The sequence below is a fragment of the Anabrus simplex genome, chromosome 1 (genome assembly GCF_040414725.1).
Source record: "Anabrus simplex isolate iqAnaSimp1 chromosome 1, ASM4041472v1, whole genome shotgun sequence".
Lineage (NCBI taxonomy): Eukaryota > Metazoa > Arthropoda > Insecta > Orthoptera > Tettigoniidae > Anabrus > Anabrus simplex.
In genome coordinates, this window is record NC_090265.1 from 1,405,586,142 (window position 1) to 1,405,606,439 (window position 20,298).

General features: G+C 37.4%; 1 protein-coding gene across 6 annotated transcripts in view; it reads left to right on the forward strand.

Annotated features, from left to right (window-relative positions):
* Positions 1-20,298, forward strand: part of LOC136858371 (zinc finger protein 594) — a 393,129-nt gene that overhangs the window by 312,450 nt on the left and 60,381 nt on the right. The window lies entirely within an intron of this gene.

The following is a 20,298-nucleotide window of genomic DNA, read 5'->3' on the forward strand; positions in this document are numbered from 1 at the left end:
CCAATTACCAGTACACTTATTGTCCATTTGTGCCTCAGTCTACTGGTTCATTCCAAAAGTGCATGGTTTTATTTGTTTTTATTATTTATTACTATTAGTTAATACTTGTATGTGTTATTTATTATTATCTTTTATGATTTGTATTTATAGTAATTTGTTTGTATAGTTATTTTTCTTCCTTGTGTAATGCCATACGCTACATAAATAAATAAATAAATAAATATGCTTACACTGTAAGTGGCAAGCTCACTATTGAATGCTGTGCAAGTGTTGGGCTTAACTGCCTATCCCACTTGTGTAGGTTGTACGGACATACTCCACGTCCTGTTTAGATGTGATTGGGACTTTTCCACATATGTCTTAGAAGTTCAAGGCCCTTGGGTTTCTGTATGGGTTCAGTAAGGTCACGTTCTTCAGATGGGCACTCTCAGTCCAGAAGTCATGCCACTTAGCATCAATTTTGAAGTCACTATCAGCAAGCAGTTGGACTATTCGTAGGGGTGGATTTCTGGAACAAAGCTTGTTTATTGTCAAATGTGGAATGTCATAATGAATCGGAAGTTTCCAATTTCCTTTATTAGTGTGTCTTGTCTTCTTAATGCAGAGGGGGCTATATGACAGTGCTAGGAGCCAATATAGTGGAGTAGTTCTTATGCATTCAGAAATGGTTTTCATTGTTATATTGAGTTGTGTCGATCTTTAAGTGAGAGCTATTCATCCACATCAGAGCACAATATTCAGCCGCAGAGAACACCACAAAGCTGATCACAGAAGTTTGAAGTGTACCTGCTGTTGCTCCCCAGTTGGTGCTGCAAATTTTCTGAATTAGGTTGTTTCTGAGTGCTTAATTTTCAAGACGTAATTTCAAGATGTGTCTTGAAAGATAATGTCTTATCCAGTGTCACTACAAGATATTTTGAGTAACTCTGGTAGGGAAGCATTACATTGTTCATGTACTTTCACTTCATAATCTGCTTCTCTGGTATTTAAGTGAAAGCAGCTGATCTCTATTTTGAAAGGATTTGGTAAGAGTCTCCATTGGTTAAATATTTACGTAATTTGTTAAGTTAGAGTGTTCTCAACAATTTTGAACACCTTATGTTGAAAAGCCAAGGCCAAGTCATCAGCACAACCAAATTTATTTGCTCTGGTTTCAGGTAAAACCAAAATATATAAAAGTTGAAAAGTGTAGGGGATAGTACTGACCCCTGACCCCTGAGGTAGGCCATTATTTAGTTTTCTTTTGTTTGCTTGTGAGATCATCCTGGGTTACTCTAAAGTACCTGTCTGAGACCATGTTATTGATCAGCCTCAAAGTGATTCAGCGGCAGATGACTCTGAACAATTTACACAGAAGTCCTTTCCATACCATGTCGTACACAGCAGTAATGAGCATAGAGAGGATCGCAAGTGAGGGGGAAGAGGAAATGATCCTTTGCCTACATTTGTTGAAAAGTCAGTCTCCTTTGACAGAATTCTCACCTACATCTCCACATACGACACAGATAGCAGTGAATTACATAATATTTTAAATGTTGGGGGGATCAGTGTACCATGTTAAGACAAAACTTACTGACCATTAAGGAATTTCCGACTAGAAAGTGACTGTTCTGTGGCTGCAGAAATAATGCTGTTTGGTATGTCAGTTTAAGTGATGATTTTGTGAATTTTTTTGTTTTGTATGTACAGTATACATGTGTGATTGTCACAGTTATTTTTTGTGAGCAAGTGGCTATTATTTCTTTTGTGAATTTTGTGTTTTAGTAGTGTCATATTATGCATTCATATGTGGCGATTACTTGTTTATGTGACTGGAACTGTTACAATCTATGCTTATTTGCATATTTTCACTACAGGTAGGTTCAGTTGAATTGCATTAGTAATTATGCTTATCGTGCAAGCCACATTTCAAGCTTGTATATCGGCAAAAAAACATGAATGGAAGGTACTGAGGCCTAAAGTCTCAAACAGGGCATCCTCAAAAGTTAATTGCATTGATAAGAATCAAGAGAGATGAAAGAGAATCAACTAACCAAACAGGAACTAGGCAGGGTTCCAGTTTATGCCCATCAGTTTTAATGCTTATGTAAGCACACCACGCAAATATCAGTCACCACTTGAATAATCACTTTGGAGCCATATATAGTGGTGGTAATTTTTGTTTTAAAAGGAAGTACAACTAGGTAATTATCGTCTCTGAACAAATTAAATGGAAACAAAAATTAAAATAAAATAAATTTATTTATTCATTGTAGGAATTTGAAAATGAATGTATAAATACTGTAAAACAAAAATTAGTTTCTTAAGCTGAGAAGGTCACAAACACATTGAAAGGGAAGATAAGTATCCTGAGTAACAGAACACTTGAAATGTATATGCCCTTGATTAATCCACTCTCCCACATAAATCAAATGACTAGATAAGCAGTATTCCTGTCAGTGACTAATATGATTTCAAACATCCCCTGCAGGGCGAGCTTATATCTTAAGCCAGAGGTATCGATGCACTCTGTGGAGCAATGTACTGTAGATGGTGTTGAACTGGTCCCAGGCGGTCATGTGACCATGACAGTGAAGTTGTTTGTGCCAACCAGTTGTATGGAAATAGCGCATCAAAATGGGTTGAAGCAAAGATGTGACAGACCAGCAAAAGGAGGCTATTGTGTTTGGAGTAGCCCATAACCACAAAGTTAATGAAGTTGCCACATTTGTTGGTGTGTCAATACAGACTGTTCAGCTTGTCTACCATGAAAATCCGCATAAGAACTGTGATCACAAAAGGATCCTAACCATCAGGAAACAAAGAAGAGTGTCACACCCTGTCAATGAAAATCAGTTTCACATCCGACAGGAATTCCTGCTGTCTGTGAATGAAGCTTTCCGACCAGTTTCCAAATGAACATCGCAAAGGGAATGGATGCAATGAACATTTGGAGTCGGGCATCTTGTAAAGGCGCAAGATAAGGCTGTATACTTTCACCGTACTAGTTCAGTCTGTACGCTAAGTACATCATGAGGGCATTTGGATTGGATGAGTCACGTCATAGTTTTAAGATTGGTGGATTGAATACAGACAATTTGAGGTATGCAGATGACACCACTTTGGTTGCTAAAGAGTTTGAGGACATCATAACGAAAGTTAGAGAACAAAGTGACAACATGGCCCTATACTTGAATATCAAGACCAAAATCTTGACATCAGGTTTACCATCAAACATTATGATAAATAATGAGTTAATCAAAGAGGTGAATAGTTTTTGTTTGTTGGGATCAACCATCAGTAGAAGTGGCTCAAATAGTCCAGAAATTCACAGAAGACTTGCCCTTGGAAGAGCAGCATTGAAACATCATCAAGTGTTTAGGTGTATTTTGGCATACCAATGTCAGAATGGTTAAGGCATTAGTCTTTCCCATAGCTACATATGGTTGTGAAAGCTGAACCATAAGGAAGCGAGATAGGAAGCATATTGACACATTTGAGCTCTGGTGTTGGAGAAGGATATTGTGTATCACTTGGACAGCCAATAAGATAAATGCATGGATCATTCAGAAGATCAAACCAGATCTGTCTCTTGAGGCATTCATTACAAGATTATAGCTGTCATATTTTGGACACCTTATGAGATGTTCTGACTCATTGGAAAATACTATTATGCTGGAAAGGCGAAGGGGTAATGAAAATCATTTTTAGTCCGTTTTGAAAGTATCATATAATGTATATACGAAAATATTTATTATTTTACCACCTATTCAATACAATGCAGAATGTTAGCATGTGAGTTAAAACATTGTTGAAATATAATGAGACACATTTTGCCTCTTCTTGTGAGGCATCTTCAGTCAATATCAAAACCTTATTTTCTTACCAGGTACCTGGTTAAAGATTATTCTAAAATGAATTGTAAATTTACGTATGTAGGATAAAATTTACAGTTCATCATAAAAATGTTTCTTGAATAATTTAATACAATGATAAATTTGTGTGTAGTTTCACTTAAAGAAGGAGGCATCATTTGATTAGAAGTAACATGATTGATGGCTTGAACCTGTAGTCAATGTTTGATGTAGAAGGAAATTGACAAGTTAGTACATAGTAAAAAAAAGCATAAAATAGGTTCAATGTTGAGTGTAAAATGGGAAGGAAAAGCATTCCAATTACTGAGTCAATGTCGCTATTTGACGTTGGCGTGTATTACTCGAAACATTTATAAGATATTAGTCAACAGTTCATAAAGTTTGTTTATAATTTAGCCCAGCAAGATTGTGTTGACGTGCAATTCAACAGATACTTGTAGTTACACTAATTTGTTGTGAGTCAACCATGTGAGTTTGCCGAAATAATAATGGGCCGTCACTCGCTACGTTGGTGTGATTTTGACGCGAAGAGGATGATGATATTCATTGCTTCAAATTGGACGTTTTGTAATTGAGTTGATATTGTTAAAAAGATTGTTGAATAGGTAGTTGTTGTTATTTTTTTCATCCAAATGACGAATTTTAATGTTGATTGTGAAACTTATGTTGTTGAAGAATATTGTATTGATTTGATAGTTGAATTGGGGCTGTTGAATTATGCTGCGATTCTTGTTAGTGGTTCTTTGGCGTTGTTAGACTGTTGACTTATTTTATACTCAACATTGAACCTATTTTATACTTTTTTTTACTATGTATTAACTTGTCAATTTCCTTCTACATCAAACATTGACTACGGCTTCAAGCCAACAATCATATTACTTCTAATCAAATGATGCCTCCTTCTTTAAGTGAAACTACACACAAATTAATAGAGTTTTAATTATTTCAGAGACATTTTTATGATGAACTGTCAATTTTATCCTACGTACATCATTTAACAATACATTTTAGAATAATCGTCAACTAGGTACCTGGTAAAAAAATAAGGTTTTGATATTGACTCAAGATGCCTCACAAGAAAAGGCAAAACATGTCTCATTATATTTCAAGAATGTTTAACTAACATGTTAACATTCTACATTGTATTGAATAGGTGGCAAAATAATAAATATTTTCTTACATACATTATAAGGTGGAGGGGTGTCGAAGATGAAGGCGGCCAGCATTGACATGAATAGACTCTATCAAATCCAACAAGAATATGTCACTGAAGGATCTGAAGCATATGATTGAAGACCGAAACATCTGGAGGCAGTCTATCCATGCAGCCGTCAGGAATCGACATCGACTTTGTGGCACCTCATCATCATCATCACCTTATAAGAGGTCATTGCTCACAGTGACACATAAAGTTGATCATTTTTGATGGGTCAAACAACACCGAACTTGGACAGTAGCTGACTGGAGGAATATAGTATGATCCAACATGTTGCAATTTTGTTAGTTTTCAAATTATGCAAGGCATTTAGTGCAACAACAGCTTGGAGAGGCGTTTAAACACATTGTATAGGTGTAGTTCAGACCGGAGGTGTTTTTCCTACAATGACTTGGGCCCAGTCATTCAGGTCGTCGTGAACATGTATGTATATTTCAACAGTCTCTATGACCAAGCGTTGCCCTTCATTCAACATCTTCATGATTAGTGTACTGTGGATACTCCCATTTTCCAGGATGACAACAGTCATGTTGGCAGAGATGCACGTATACGTGGTTGTTTTGCCGAACACACATTGACACCCTATCACAGTATTTGATAAATTAAAATTTATTCCACCCTATCAATACTATATATTCATTGTCTTAAGCAGTTTCTTCAATTTGTAGTGCATGTTTCATTTTTATACAAACATCATTAGCTACAAGTGTCCTTGCTTAGGTGAAAACAAAGCTTATCCAAAATTTTCTAACATGCATACAAACTTAAAATCTATTAGTTATTAAGGTAATGATGAAATGAGCTAAAGAGGAGCAGGGGCAGAGAGGAGTGGAAGGTGGAAAGCGGTTGGTTGTGGGAGAATTTATCGTGTTAGTATCTACCGACTTTAAATGCTTTTTTATAAAAACTGTGACAGTTTGTCATAATGTTCATCAAAAAGTTCTTTGTAAAAACTTATGTTCTGTAATTACTACAGATCAAAGCGTTATATATATTTTCTTGCTGCACTGTGTTGTTGAGAATCTCTTGAATAAATCCTTAAAATGAGTGACTTGTGGTGTTTCTATATACACAGTTCAAAAAAATTAGGGGAACATGTTTTTCAACATATGCCATGCTCCATAAAACAATACTTCACACCCAGGTATATTACCAACTAAACCTTTATTCTTTACCGTTGAAGTGTACAAAAGAATATCGATGGATTCACGTTCTCAGAACACAAACGGAAATGTCCAAATAGGGGAAAACTAATAAAACTGAAACAAACTGATAATAGTCCTCCAAGGTGGATTTTTATCACAGTTGGAGAGCTTCAGTATGGTGTATGTCCCCCACGAGCATTTATCACTGCTTGGCACCTACGTGGCAGGCTCCGTATAAGTCAATGGAGGTCACGTTGCAGTATCAGGTCCCATTCTTCAATGAGAACCTGTTCGAGGTCTTGGAGAGTCTGTGGTGGAACAGGACGCCCACGAACACTTTTGTCAAGCCTATCTCATACATGCTCGATGGGATTAAGGTCGGGACTCACTGTTGGCCATTCCTTTTCTTGAATGTCCAGTTCTCGCAAGACAGCTCTGGTGATGCGTGCTACATGAGCCCTGGCATTGTTGTGCATGAGTACAAATTCAGGGCCAACACCATATGCAGCAACCAACACATATTGTAGCAGTATCTGCTCGATGTACCCTGCAGAGGTAAGATTACCACGGACGACGACAAGATCCATACGGCCATCAATACTGATGCCACCCCACACCATCACAGAATCTTGTCCTAATTGGTCGCCTTACTGGACAACATTTGGCATGTACTGCTCACCACAGCGTCTCCATACACGTTGACATCCATCACACTGTGTCAGGGGAAATTTGGACTCGTCTGTGAACAACACTGTTCTCCATTGGCGAAGTTGCCAGTTGACGTGAGTACGGGCAAACAGAAGGTGAGCTGTGCAATGTTGCTGCGTCAAGCGAGGCACTCGAACAGGACGTCTGGGTCATAAGGACATTTCTCTTAACCTGTTCCTTACTGTCTGGTCAGACACCGTGACTCCAGTGACTCTCCTGAGGTCTTGTTGCAGTTCTCTGGCAGTTGCTGAATGATGCCGCAACACACAGGTGGTCAGATATCGGTCATCTTGTGGGGTTGGCATGCGTCCACGAACTTGTCAAACCCTCCTTGTGAACTGGGCTGTCTCATTGTAGCGATTCCACAAGCAGTGAATAACTGAGGGAGAGACATTGAGATCCACAGCAACACAATGAAAATTCCATCCTTCCTGGATGAAAGTGATGGCCCTTGTGACTTGAACCTCTTTAAGATGTCTCATGCGATGTGCTGGTTGAGGTACAATGTGCTCAAATGACCGCAGTAGTCTGTGTACCTTAGAACGACACACGGGCGTACCGCTATTCACTTTGTTTTGAGGGATCACCTGACAGTTGATGCATGGCTACGCATACAGATGTAGTATAACTTCGATTTGACATACCCTGAGTAGATAAGGTCTCAAGATATGCTGTACAACCATTGGAATCCCATCTATCAAATTAACGTTCACATACCAGACATTACAAAACATGTTCCCCTAACTGTGTATAACATAGAGTTCAATTTTTAATGCTGCTAACAAGAGTATCCTGCAGTTAAATGATCATTGTAAGGATTGCAACAATAATCTGTAATCAAAGGAAGGAAAATAGAAATGTGAATATTTAACTGTTGATCATTTATGTACAAGAAGTTTGTGTCTAAATGAATGTTGACTCACTTCATTAATAAGGCATTCCAAATTATTGCTGGCCTTAGAGCAGTCCCACTACTTTTGATATGGCTTTGCATCTTGTAAAGTAATGGTGGAAACTTGTTGGGGCCTCCTCATTGGTGAGAGGAGGTAGAAAGAGAGGTGGGAGGCATGTCCTTGGCTACCTTGCTATTTGTTACTGCTCTGTGGCATGAAGGGAAATGACTTGGAAATTTGGAGGCTTAATCTTGTTTCTGCTATTCACTGGATTATCATATTTTCTACCTAACAATTTTAAATAAATTAAAATATGTTCAAAGAGAGGATTCTTATATTCAGTTACATCATTAAGATTACTATCCTTATTAATAAGTCGATCCAAGTAGGTGTGTGTATGTTCTGCAAGGTATTCTTTAATCCACCTTTGTTAATTTTGTTTAAAATAGTGAGATCTTGTTCAATTTTTGTGAAGCTATGGCCTGTCATGCTCATGTGTACCCCCATAGCTGAAAACCTTTTATGCTTCTCAGCATTGACATGCTCCTGATATCTTATTACAAAATTGCAACCAGATTACCCCATATATGTCGCTTTGCATTATGAACATGTCAGTTTATATATTCTGGAGTCCAAATACCTATCCTTCCTTGAAATGTTTACATATTCTGATTTTAAAATCTACGCTTCATATTATTAATAGTGGAAAATGCTATTTTATAGTTGTGTTTCTTTAATAAATTTGTCAGTGAATAGATTTTTGGATTATTATACATATATCTAACATATCTGTCTTTCGTTTCTGGTTCTATTAACAAGTTTGATTTCTGTTTGTAAATTTCATAATTATCTTGTTTATGGTGCTCATATTAAAACCATTGTACTGAGCCTGTTTCCGAATGAATACAAGTTATTTTTGATGCTCGGATTTTGAAAGGGATATGTTAAAGGCTCTTAATATAGCTATAATATGCTGATTTTTTTTTTTTTGCCTCTGGATGTATCGAACTGTTATTAATTGTAATTTATGAAAAGATAGATTTTCTGTGTATCTTGTAAGGAAAACCACTCTTTTCCCCTTTCTTAGTGATATCTAAAAAGTTTAATGGTCCCTCTTCATTCTTGAGAGTGAATTTAATTTTAGAATCTGAGATATTTAAAGTGTTCAACATGTTGCTGCTATTATTGCATCTTTGATCCACTGTTACATATGTGTCATCCATGTATCGTACCCGAAGATCTAACGCCTCTATTTGACCGATTAATTTTGTATACATAAAATCAGCTTCATGGTCCGTATCGCACTTCAATAGATTCACAATTAAGTATTTGTTTTCCACCTAGTCGATACAATGATTGCTTAAGGCAATTTTTAATGGTCAAAAGTGGTACATGTTTCGTATATTATCAACATCTTCAGCCACATAACACTGTTTAGATGAAAAATGTATAAAATTGACAAAGTAATGCTTTAGAGGAAGTGTCCTTAAAATTATTAATTTGTATCGACTAGGTGGAAAATAAATACTTAATTGTGAATCTAATTTTGTATATTCGAAGTAATCTAAATATATGTCGGCCAAAACGCCGGAAGCTGTGGGGCTTTCATAGAGAGGCCTATCTGTTGATATATTTTGTTATTGGAAGTGAAGTAATTATGCTTTAGTACAAATTTGAGGATGTTGATGAAATCTTCAATTTCTGGTATGCTTAAACGGTTGTGCATCATTAAATTTTTTTGATAATATTCACTGTCTCCTCTGTTGGAATATTCATGTACATGTCTTTTATGTCAAAGGAACATGTTGTATGAAATGGGGTTAGATTGAAATTTTTTATAATTTTACATAAATCTATCAAGGTTTTTTGGTGTTTTATTATAAAAGATAATTATTTGAAAGAAACCTGTGTATGAATTGAGAAAAAAATAAAACAATACGATATAAATAATCACAAATTGGGATAAAGGGGGAACTGTAGTGATCTTAGATAAGATGATTATGCAAGAAAAACAGAAACATTTTTCTGTAATAATTTGTTTAGGATAGTTGAAAAGGGTCCCATATCATGTACCCAAAAGAATTTTAAAATGTTACTAAAAGAAAAATCATCTTTCATTTGTAACAACCAAGATGGGCAGAAATGAATAAACATGAAACCTAGACTCCCAAAGGCAAGGGCGCTCCCAAAGCTACATAAAGAAGGCATATCGATTAGACCCATTATAAATTTCTGGAACAGCTCGTTTTATAAAACTTCTCAATTCATACACAGGTTTCTTTCAAATAATTATGTCCTTTATAATAAAACACCAATTAAAAACTTGATAGATTTTTGTCAAGTTATGAAAAATTTCAAGCTAGCCCCATTTCATACAACATGTTCCTTTGACATAAAGGACATGTACACGAATATCCCAACAGATGAGACATTTAATATTATCAGAAACAATTTAATGGAGCACAACCGTTTAAACATACCAGAAATTGAAAATTTCATCAGCATCCTCTAATTTGTAGTAGAGCATAATTACTTCACTTTCAATAACAAAATATATTGACAGGTAGGCCTCTCTATGGGATCCCCAGCCTCCGGCATTTTGGCTAACATACTGTATATTTAGATTATCTCGAATATACAAAAATAATTGGTCAAATAGACCTGAATGATGGACTGATTAAGGTGATCCTTTGCAGTCATAAAACAAGGAGAAGAAGAGGGGTTAGATCTTTGGGTACAACACAATAACAGCAGTAACATTTTGAACACTTTAAATAACTTAAATTCTAAAATTAAACCTACTCTCAAGAATGAAGAAGAGAGATCATTGAATGTTTTAGATATCACTGCAAAAGGGAAAAAGAGCGTTTTTTCTCTCAAGATACATAGAAAATCTACCTTTTCATTAACTACAATTAAAAATAGTTTGATACATCTAGAGGCGCAAAAGAAATCAGCATATTATAGCTATATTAACAGAGCCTTTAACATACCCTTTTACCGAGCTCGGTAGCTGCAGTCGTTTAGGTGCAGCCAGTATCCAGTATTCAGGAGATAGTGGGTTTGAACCCTACTGTCTGCAGCCCTGAGGATGGTTTTCCATGGTTTCCCACTTTCATATCAGGCTGTACCTTAATTAAAGCTACAGCTGCTTCCTTCCCACTCCTAGCCCTTTCCTATCCCATTGTCGATATAAGACCTATCTGTGTCGGTGCAATGTAAAACAACTTGAAAAAAACATACTCTTTCAAAATCCCAGTGTCAAAAAGAACTTCTATTCATCCAGAAACAGGCCCAGTACAATGGTTTTAATATGAACTCCATAAATAAGATAATTACAAAATTTACAGACAAAATCAAACTTGTTAACGGAACCAAAAAAGAAAGACAGATATGTTAAGTTTACATATAATAATCCAAAAATCTATTCACTGACAAATTTATTTAAGAAACACAACTAGAAAATTGCATCTTCTACTAATAATAACACAAAGCATAGATTTTTTAATCAGAATATTGCAAACATTTCAAGGAACGATAGGTATTTGGACTCCGGAATATATAAATTGACATGTTCACAATGCAAAGCGACATACAAGGGTCATTCTGGTCGCAATTTCGTGATAACATATTACGCCCTTCCGCGTCCAGTAACATTTCATGTAAATTTGACTACTATTATTAATTCAAAAATAGAAATATTGTTAAAGTAAAACTAAATCGTGAAGTTGAATTTAAAAGAAATTATTAACATTTGACCTGGTAGCTTAAAATACTTTTTAACGATCACTATTATCAAATCTCATCTTTTCATCACAATTGAAATGTGCTATTATCTCATCTTTATGCAACAGTCATAAAGAAAACTGGTAAAAGGTGCAAAATCTTCATGGGAAATCGATGGTTACGTTAATATATTACACTTATTTATACATATCAGTTTCTGTTAATGTTAATATTCTCAGCTGTTCTTAGGACAAGCTATTAAAATAAGATTTATTAATCTTCGGTTGGATTATCTCAAGATATGGTTGGAGTATCTATCAATCAATCAATCAATCAATCAATCAATCAATCAATCAATCAATCAGTCACTACTGATCTGCATTTAGGGCAATTGCCCAGGTGGCAGATTCCCTATCTGTTGTTTTCCTAGCCTTTTCTTAAATGATTTCAAAGAATTTGGATATTTATTGAACATCTCCTGTGGTAAGTTGTTCCAGTCCCTAACTCCCTTTCCTATAAATGAATGTTTGCCCCAATTTGTCCTCTTGAATTCCAACTTTATCTTCATATTGTGATCTTTCCAACTTTTACCACTCAAACTTATTCGTCTACTAATGTCATTCCACGCCATCTCTCCACTGACAGCTCGGAACATACCACTTACTAAAAAAGAATGTTAGGTTTTGGTCCACCCAATCAATACGCATCAGATTCCAACAATGCTTGCAACATTTTCAAGTACGGCCGTTCATCTTTAAACATTGCAGAAAGATTGTTTGCAAGAAGTGTTAAACTACCTCATTAAATATGTCTATATTTGTTCTCCAGTGTTTTCTCAACAGTTCATAAAGGAACTTCCATTTTAAATATGGACAGCAACAATGGACATTGCATTCCGTACGAAACGTTATGGCAGGCATGTCACATTTCAAGTTATATTACAATTTTAACATTGAAGACAACAAAAGTTTTTGCAAGAAGTGAGGTCACTTTATGTAAAATAATATATATATTTTGTACCGGGAAAAGATTAGGGATCTGGGCATGAGAATCTTCACGTAGGGGTGGACGGCTCTTATGGAGCAGGTACAGAGAGGCGTACGCCGAGCAGAATAATAGTTGGGCTTAAAACTCAATTTATTCACCATCATGTATTTATGGGCAATGTTTCCTACTGTATTATTCCTGCTCCTTTTCACGAAATATTTGTTTTGTTGGCAAATTATTTAAACATTAAAGCAAGTTATTTTACAAAATTTTCGTAATGCAATGTTTACCTGATTTAAAAACATGATATCCACAAAAGATTGCCTTTATCTTGAGGTTTTGAAAATAATTTGGTTTTACATAAGTCACTATAAACTAACTGAAATGAATGTCTTTCACCAGAAGATCAAATTCAAAATTCCAAATACTGAATACTAGAATTTAGTAAAAGTCTAGTTTCCAATGAGCAATGTAATAATTGTTCGTAAAGCTGCTAAACGAAGTCACTGATTTTACTATCCCACTTGGCAAGAAGAAAGTTTGTTTTGTGGAATTTTATGCACTTGTTTTGAAAGTGGTTTAAAATACACTTCATATCACCTGGTTTTACTGGAACTCAGGACTGGAATGTAGACAGTTGCTGGTCAGCGAACAGCAAGTTGTCACCATAGGCAGCCGGTGTCGTGATATCATCACCATAGCACCACGCTCCATATCCCTTGTTGACACGTCCCACGTCGACTCGAGATTCAGCTTGTGTAGCGGCAGGCAGATATGATAATTACGAGAAATAGGCATTCGTCAGGATTTCGCGCGTCACTGTGTAGTGTAGCAAACACGAGAAAGTTCAACTGACTGTGATTGCTTGGTAGTGTCCCATTCAAAATAAGTTGTAATTACACTTCATAAATGTATGCGTGGTATTTTTGTTATGTGCACTTGTTCGCTGTTCTTAACACTAGCAGCAAAATTACGAAAGCTCATTTATCAGAATAACTGTTCAGAGGAAAAACACAGTTCTAATATAATCATTCGTATGACACATGAAGAAAAGGTATATTTACAACAGTAGAAGTGTTCTAAACACATGCATGTTTGTATGTTCAAACAGCTATATGTTTTGAAGAAGTCGTCTAATGCGGCACTGTCTTGTTCACCTGAGACGAATGCTTTAATGCTGTTTAGAGTTAATCACTTTTGTATTGAAATGAAATGTCGTATGGCTTTTAGTGGCGGGATATCCCAGGAAGGGTTCGGCTCGCCAGGTGCAGGTCTTTCTATTTGACACCCGTAGGTGACCTGCGCGTCGTGATGAGGATGAAATGATGATGAAGACAACACATACCGGGCAAGTTGGCCGTGCGTGTAGAGGCGCGCGGCTGTGAGCTTGCATCCGGGAGATAGTAGGTTCGAATCCCGCTATCGGCAGCCCTGAAAATGGTTTTCCGTGGTTTCCCATTTTCACACCAGGCAAATGCTGGGGCTGTACCTTAATTAAGGCCACGGCCACTTCCTTCCAACTCCTAGGCCTTTCCTATCCCATCGTCGCCATAAGACCTATCTGTGTCGGTGCGACGTAAAGCCCATAGCAAAAAAAAAAAAAAGACAACACATACACCCAGCCCCCGTGCCATTGGAATTAACCAATTAAGGTTAAAATCCCCGACCCGGCCGGGAATCGAACCCGGGACCCTCTGAACCAAAGGCTAGTACGCTGACCATTCAGCCAACGAGTCGGACACACTTGTATTAAATACCAATCTTTAAACACTTTCATTGCATTACTTGCTTTAAAAGACTAAGTATTTATGTATTTCACTGGAAAATTGCGTTAATATGTACCCGCTTTTAAATTACAAATGTTCCAAGTTAAAGATAAGTCTGGTGTGAGTACAAGTTCTACACACTCGCTTTCGACTGAGTTGAAGTTTAAATTCATTATACCACAATTTAAGTTACTGTCACACATTCTCGAAATAGTCCTAGTAGTTCGTGAAAACTACGTTCGTATTTTAATTTTCGAAAAATTTGTAAGTCCAATAGTAGCACTTTGAATACAAGTCTTTTGACGACAATTACGGCAGAGTTCTTACCGGCGAACCTCACTCATGGCGGCTATGTTCGAACCTCGGCGTAGTCACTCACGTACTTACATCGTGTTGTTCCTTCAGCTGCGAGTTATGAACTGATTTTTACTTGGCGAATCCCTGTCCTTTTATACCATTCCTTTCCATGCAATCACGCGCTGTACACGTGATCGGCACGTCATAGCAATGTCACTTCCTTGCGTGAAGCTCGTGACGTAGTTACTCGCTCTCACTCGAAAGTTCCAGCTATGACTTTGTTTACTTCGCAGTACCTCATGCTGAAATAAATTATGTTCCAGACCGCTGGCGGTTCCTGGTACAATATATATTTATATATCTTTTGCGTTTCTCAAATAATCCCTAAAAAGGCATTAGGTTCTTCCATTTGTTTCAATTCCTGAACAATGAATTTTTCTAATCTACCATGTGACTTTATGGCTGATGAAGTCTCAAATAGAGACGAAATATGTAAAAAAAAATTTAAAAAAAGAAAAAAAGGTGTATTGATTGGGTGGACCAAAACATAACATTGTTTCTGAGTTTGAACTGTATCAATACGGATCTATACGATTATTTATTTATCGTATGATGAAAGGAGGAATATCAGCTATTTACAAAATATGTACAAAAATACACACATATACACACACTCTCAAGTTCATAAAATTATTCACAATACTATGTCCAGATGGTTAATCCACTCATCAGCTTCTTGTGTTAGGTTGTGGAGATCCTTCATTGAGCCTCTAAACGCTCTGAGGGGACATTCGAGCACTATGTGATCCATGGTTTGCTGTTCTTCACCGCAGTCGCAATGAGGAGAGCACTTCCATCCCCACTTGTACAGTATTGCTCCGCATCTTCCTTGACCAGTCCTTATCCTATTCAGTATACACCACTGTCGTTGAGGTGAATGAAAGCCTGCAGGCTGCTCCCAAGGAGTTTTAATTAAGTAATGATGTGTCAGGAAGTTTTGGCTCTGCCACTGATTGTTCCATGATCTATTATTTTGAAGTTATTGTCTTGCAGGTTGATTGCTGTTTGCCACGATGGTTGTCTGGACTTTAATCGCTGCGGTAATGATACTGGACAATCTGAATATATTGGTAGCAGTGGGTTGTTTTCAATTTTCTTCCATGTGTTCAGTAGTGACCGAGATCTTCTTAGGGGTGGGGGTGGAATGTTACTTAGAACCGATAGCCAGTGCTTGTTAGTAGATTGAATACATCCTGTGATGGGGCGCATTGCTTGATTGAGCTGCATGTCAATTATTTTGGTGTGAGCACTGTTTAACCATGTAGAACAGCAGTATTCTGCAACTGAGTACGAAAGAGCCAGAGCTGTTTTTCCGAGGACTGATGCATTGGCACCCCAGGTGGTCCCTGTTAACTTCTGTAAGATGTTGTTCCGAGTTTTAATTTTAGCTGCTACATTCTTGAGATGCATTTTGAATGTCAGTGATATGTCCAGGTCACCCCTAGGTATTTAGGGTTACTGCAGTATTGGAGAATCTCATCTCATCTCATCTCTGAAACTGACTGTAGGATTGTAATTTGCATGTTTGTTCTGCAGGTGGAAAGTTGATACAACTGTCTTTTGAGGATTCGGTCGAAGAGAATTATGTTTGAAATATTCATCCAATATCTTCAGATCTGCTGTTAATGTTGCTTCAGCTTCAGGGAAGCTTTGGTCCTGGGCTATCAAGGCAATATCATCAGCGTAAATAAATTTCTTGGACTTGGTATTTGGAAGATAGTATGTGTACAAATTAAAAAGGAGTGGAACCAGCACAGAGCCCTGTGGGAGCCCCTCATTTATTTTGTGCACCCTACTTGTAGAGTTTTCTGAAAATACTTGGAAATACCTATTGCTCAGCATATTGCCTATTAGAGTGGTTAGTTTCTGACAAGGGATGACACTAATGAATTTGAGCAGCAGTTTGTCATGCCAAACAGTATCATAAGCAGCAGTTAGATCTAAGAAGACACCTGTGCTTATCAGCTTCTTCTCAAAGCCATTTTCGATATGAGTTGCTACTGCTAGCACCTGTTCCTCACGTCCTCTTCCTGGTCTAAATCCAGCTTGTTCTATAGGAACAACCTTGTTGATGGCTGAGGAGCTTCTATTGTGGATCAGTCTCTCTAGCAGCTTGAATGTGATACTAAGGAGTGCAAATGGGCAGTAGTTTTCAACTTTTGAAGGGTCTTTGTTTGGCTTTAGTATAGCAATGACCTTGGTTTTCTTGAATAGTGGAGGCAGATGACCTGTTTCTACAATGTTGGAAAAGAAAGTGTTCAACCATCTGACAGTAGCTGGACCACACAATTTGGGGTAAATGCCATCAGCACCTGCTGCCTTTCCAGGTTTCATGCACTTCATAGCTTCTATAGTATCTTCTGGTTTAAATGGGGCAGACAACTCAGATGATTGTGGAGCTGACCTTTTCCTTTTATTCAATTGATGTCTGACTTCTCTTATGATATGTTTTTCCTTTCTTGACTTGGTGGTAGTGATCATGTGTTTGGCCATATCATCTAAGTTTGTTATTTTTTTGCCTGATAGTATTTTTTGCTGTATCCAGTTTCCGGATTAAGGACCAGGCCTTTCTGCTGGAGTGAGTGTGGTCCAAGGATTCTACAGTTTGTTGCCATTTATATCGTCTGTTTTCATTTAGTGATTGTAGAAGGACAGAGGCAGTTGTTGGGTCACCATTGTCTTCATATTCCTTGAAAAGCTTTTCACTGTCTTCATTCCAGCCAGGGATGTACTCTTTGCGGTAAACTCTTGGTATGCATCGTTTTGCTGCACCTTTTAGTATACCAATAAATCTGCTGTAGTTGTTGAAAGTGGGTTTTATCCATCTTATATTGGAGTCAGTCTGCTTTGAAAATTCTGTCCAATTTGCTTTGTTGAAGTTCCATTGTGGTCTCAGGTAGGACAGGATAATGGGTATGAACAGACCTGTCTGGAGAATTACTGGCCGGTGCTGGCTGTGAGGGAACTTGGCTAGTACTGTGAGATGTACCTCATTGTGAACGTTTGGAGACTGTGTAGTGAAGCACAGGTCAGGTGTATAGCCATGATTCCATCGTGCAGAGATAAAAGTTGCCTTGTCTTTAGCATCATAAACGAGTTTGAGGTTTTCTGTATCCATTCAGTCAACAAGTTTTTGTCCATTTTCATCACACTCCTGGTATCCCCAGAGAGTATGATGGCTATTGAAGTTACCAGCGATGATGCTTGGATGTTGCAGTGAGGGTAGGAGTGGAGAAGGCCAGATAAATCCTGGTGGTTTGTATAAGTTGATTATGATCAGGTTACCCACCTTAACTATTGCTGTAAAGACATTGTCATCTGAAGTTGATGGCAGGACTTCGTAGTTGCTGATGTTATCTATATGTATAAAATAAGAGTTTTGTCTGTGCATTGCTCAGAATTTGAAAAGAATGGTATTTCTGTATCGATCATGTCCACAGTAACAAGAAAATGCAATTTTTACTTTTCCGTAATGTCTGTCTGTCTGTCTGTCTGTCTGTCTGTCTGTCTGTCTGTCTGTCTGTCTGTCTGTCTGTCTGTCTGTCTGTCTGTCTGTCTGTACACGCATCACGAGAAAACGGCTGAAGAGAATTTAATAAAAATCGGTATGTAGAGTTGGGGAGTGAACCGCTACAATCTAGGCTATAAATTATTTTATTCATGCTGAGTGAAATGGTAGTTTAGGGGAAGGCCTAAAATTCAATTCTCAAATATTTATATTATTAGTGGTAATATCGATAAATATTACATTACTAAAGTTATATAAAATTAAATTTCTGATCATTTACGTCTTATGCATTTTTACCGTACCGGCTATGATAGCACAGATATTCATGAATTTGGATTTTTGTTGCTAAGTCCATATCAACGCCGAGCCCCGACAAAATGGGTAAACAAAATTTAATGAAAATCGGTATATAGAGTCGGGGAATAAGAAACTACAGTTTAAGCTATAAACAATGTTATTCACCCTGGGTGAAATGGTAGTTTTGGGGAAGGCACCTAAAATTTAATTTTTAAATACCTATGTTCGTGGTCCTATGGAAAAGTACTACATAACAAAAGTTATAGAGAATATAATTTCCGATCATTTATGTTTTATTCAGTTTTACCGTACCGACTATGATAAGAGTGGTATTTCAGAACCGGAAGACAATTAATAATGTGAAGGCCTACAATATCGAAAGCGCGAAACATAGATCAACAATAACATTACACTGACCGTTGTTTGTTGTAATGTTCTTTGTCTCTTATGCTGACATTCAACTCCGATAGATGGGATTACTGCTGCGTACCGAGTATAACAGCCTAACTGAATATTGGCGGGAAATGGCTGAGGAGTTAGATAACTTTCTTCTTTAGCACGCCAATCCTCTGGTTCATACATTTTCTGATACTGCTCGTACGTAACACACTGGTTCATCATAGTATGCCAGTTATTCGATACCTACTCTGACGGACTGTTTTGAAAGAGCAGTGTGCGCACTTAAGTCAGAGGCTCAGTTAGTAGTAGTAGGAGTAGTAGTATGAACTGGTCTGGAATTACAGTTTAGCCCTATTCCAAATTATAGTACCACAATTCACTAAATAACTCAAAATTCAACCCTGAAAAGAGCCGTTTCTTAAGAAAAGTTTCTTCCTCTTCATTTTCATTAAATCTGCATTAATTTTATTCCAAATTAGCAGCGAAGATGTGGTTTCTTCTCTGGCTTGGAGGAAAAATTGCCTCCACGTCAGACAGTTCTTTCCCCCGCCAGTGTAGTGAATTGAGATTTTCCGACTCATCGGGTACTCCCAGGAAACAGATAAGTAAACAGGCATAGTTTTTGCCCTGGGACTATCCACTATTTTAACCCCCCCCCCCCCTCCGCCAAAAAACGGACGAAGATTGTTCACGGATGTCTGCGTCTTGGTCATTCCTGCACTGTAGCTTTGGACTGTTAGTTCGGCAGCATAGTACTGTTCGTTAAAAGTGAGAAAATGCGTTGTTTTTCATTTGATCGAGCATTTCATATGAAGGCATTGTTTTTAATCGCGCCATTCCTACTGAGGTCATTGTAATGACCAATGTTCATTTCAGTTGGGAAAACCACTAAGAGAGTCTTTCTGAGAATCTATAAAGGCAGGCGGAGAGTGAGTGTCTGCCATTATAATGAAAACTTTCCAACCTGATTGTGACTGACGGTAGGCAAGCTGGCCTACCATTACAATGAAAATTCCCTAACCCAGTCTTCATATGAGAAAAGACGTTGGTGACTTGCCTGTCGTGCTTCTAGGGCAACTTTAAGAGCTATGCAACTTAATACAATCTTGCTCACAAGGTTTATACTACCTAACCTAGAATTCTGCATAAAATTTAGAATTCCATAGCGAAGCACCGGTACATCAGCTAGTTTCTTATATAGGTTGGTAATCCATATTTCGGATGATTGTTCGTAGCCACAAGCTTAAACCCTGGAATCCTTCCTCTGCTGTAAAGCTGTAAGTCATCTTTAGCATGGGTTTCTTGGAGTAAGATGATGTCTGTTTGATGATTCTTCAAGCTTTTGGATAAATATTCACATTTTGCTCTGAGTTGGTAAATTTGTATTGATAGTCCAATCATACGAACTTGAGGGCCCTGGACCTGTTCGGGTATTATTTCTC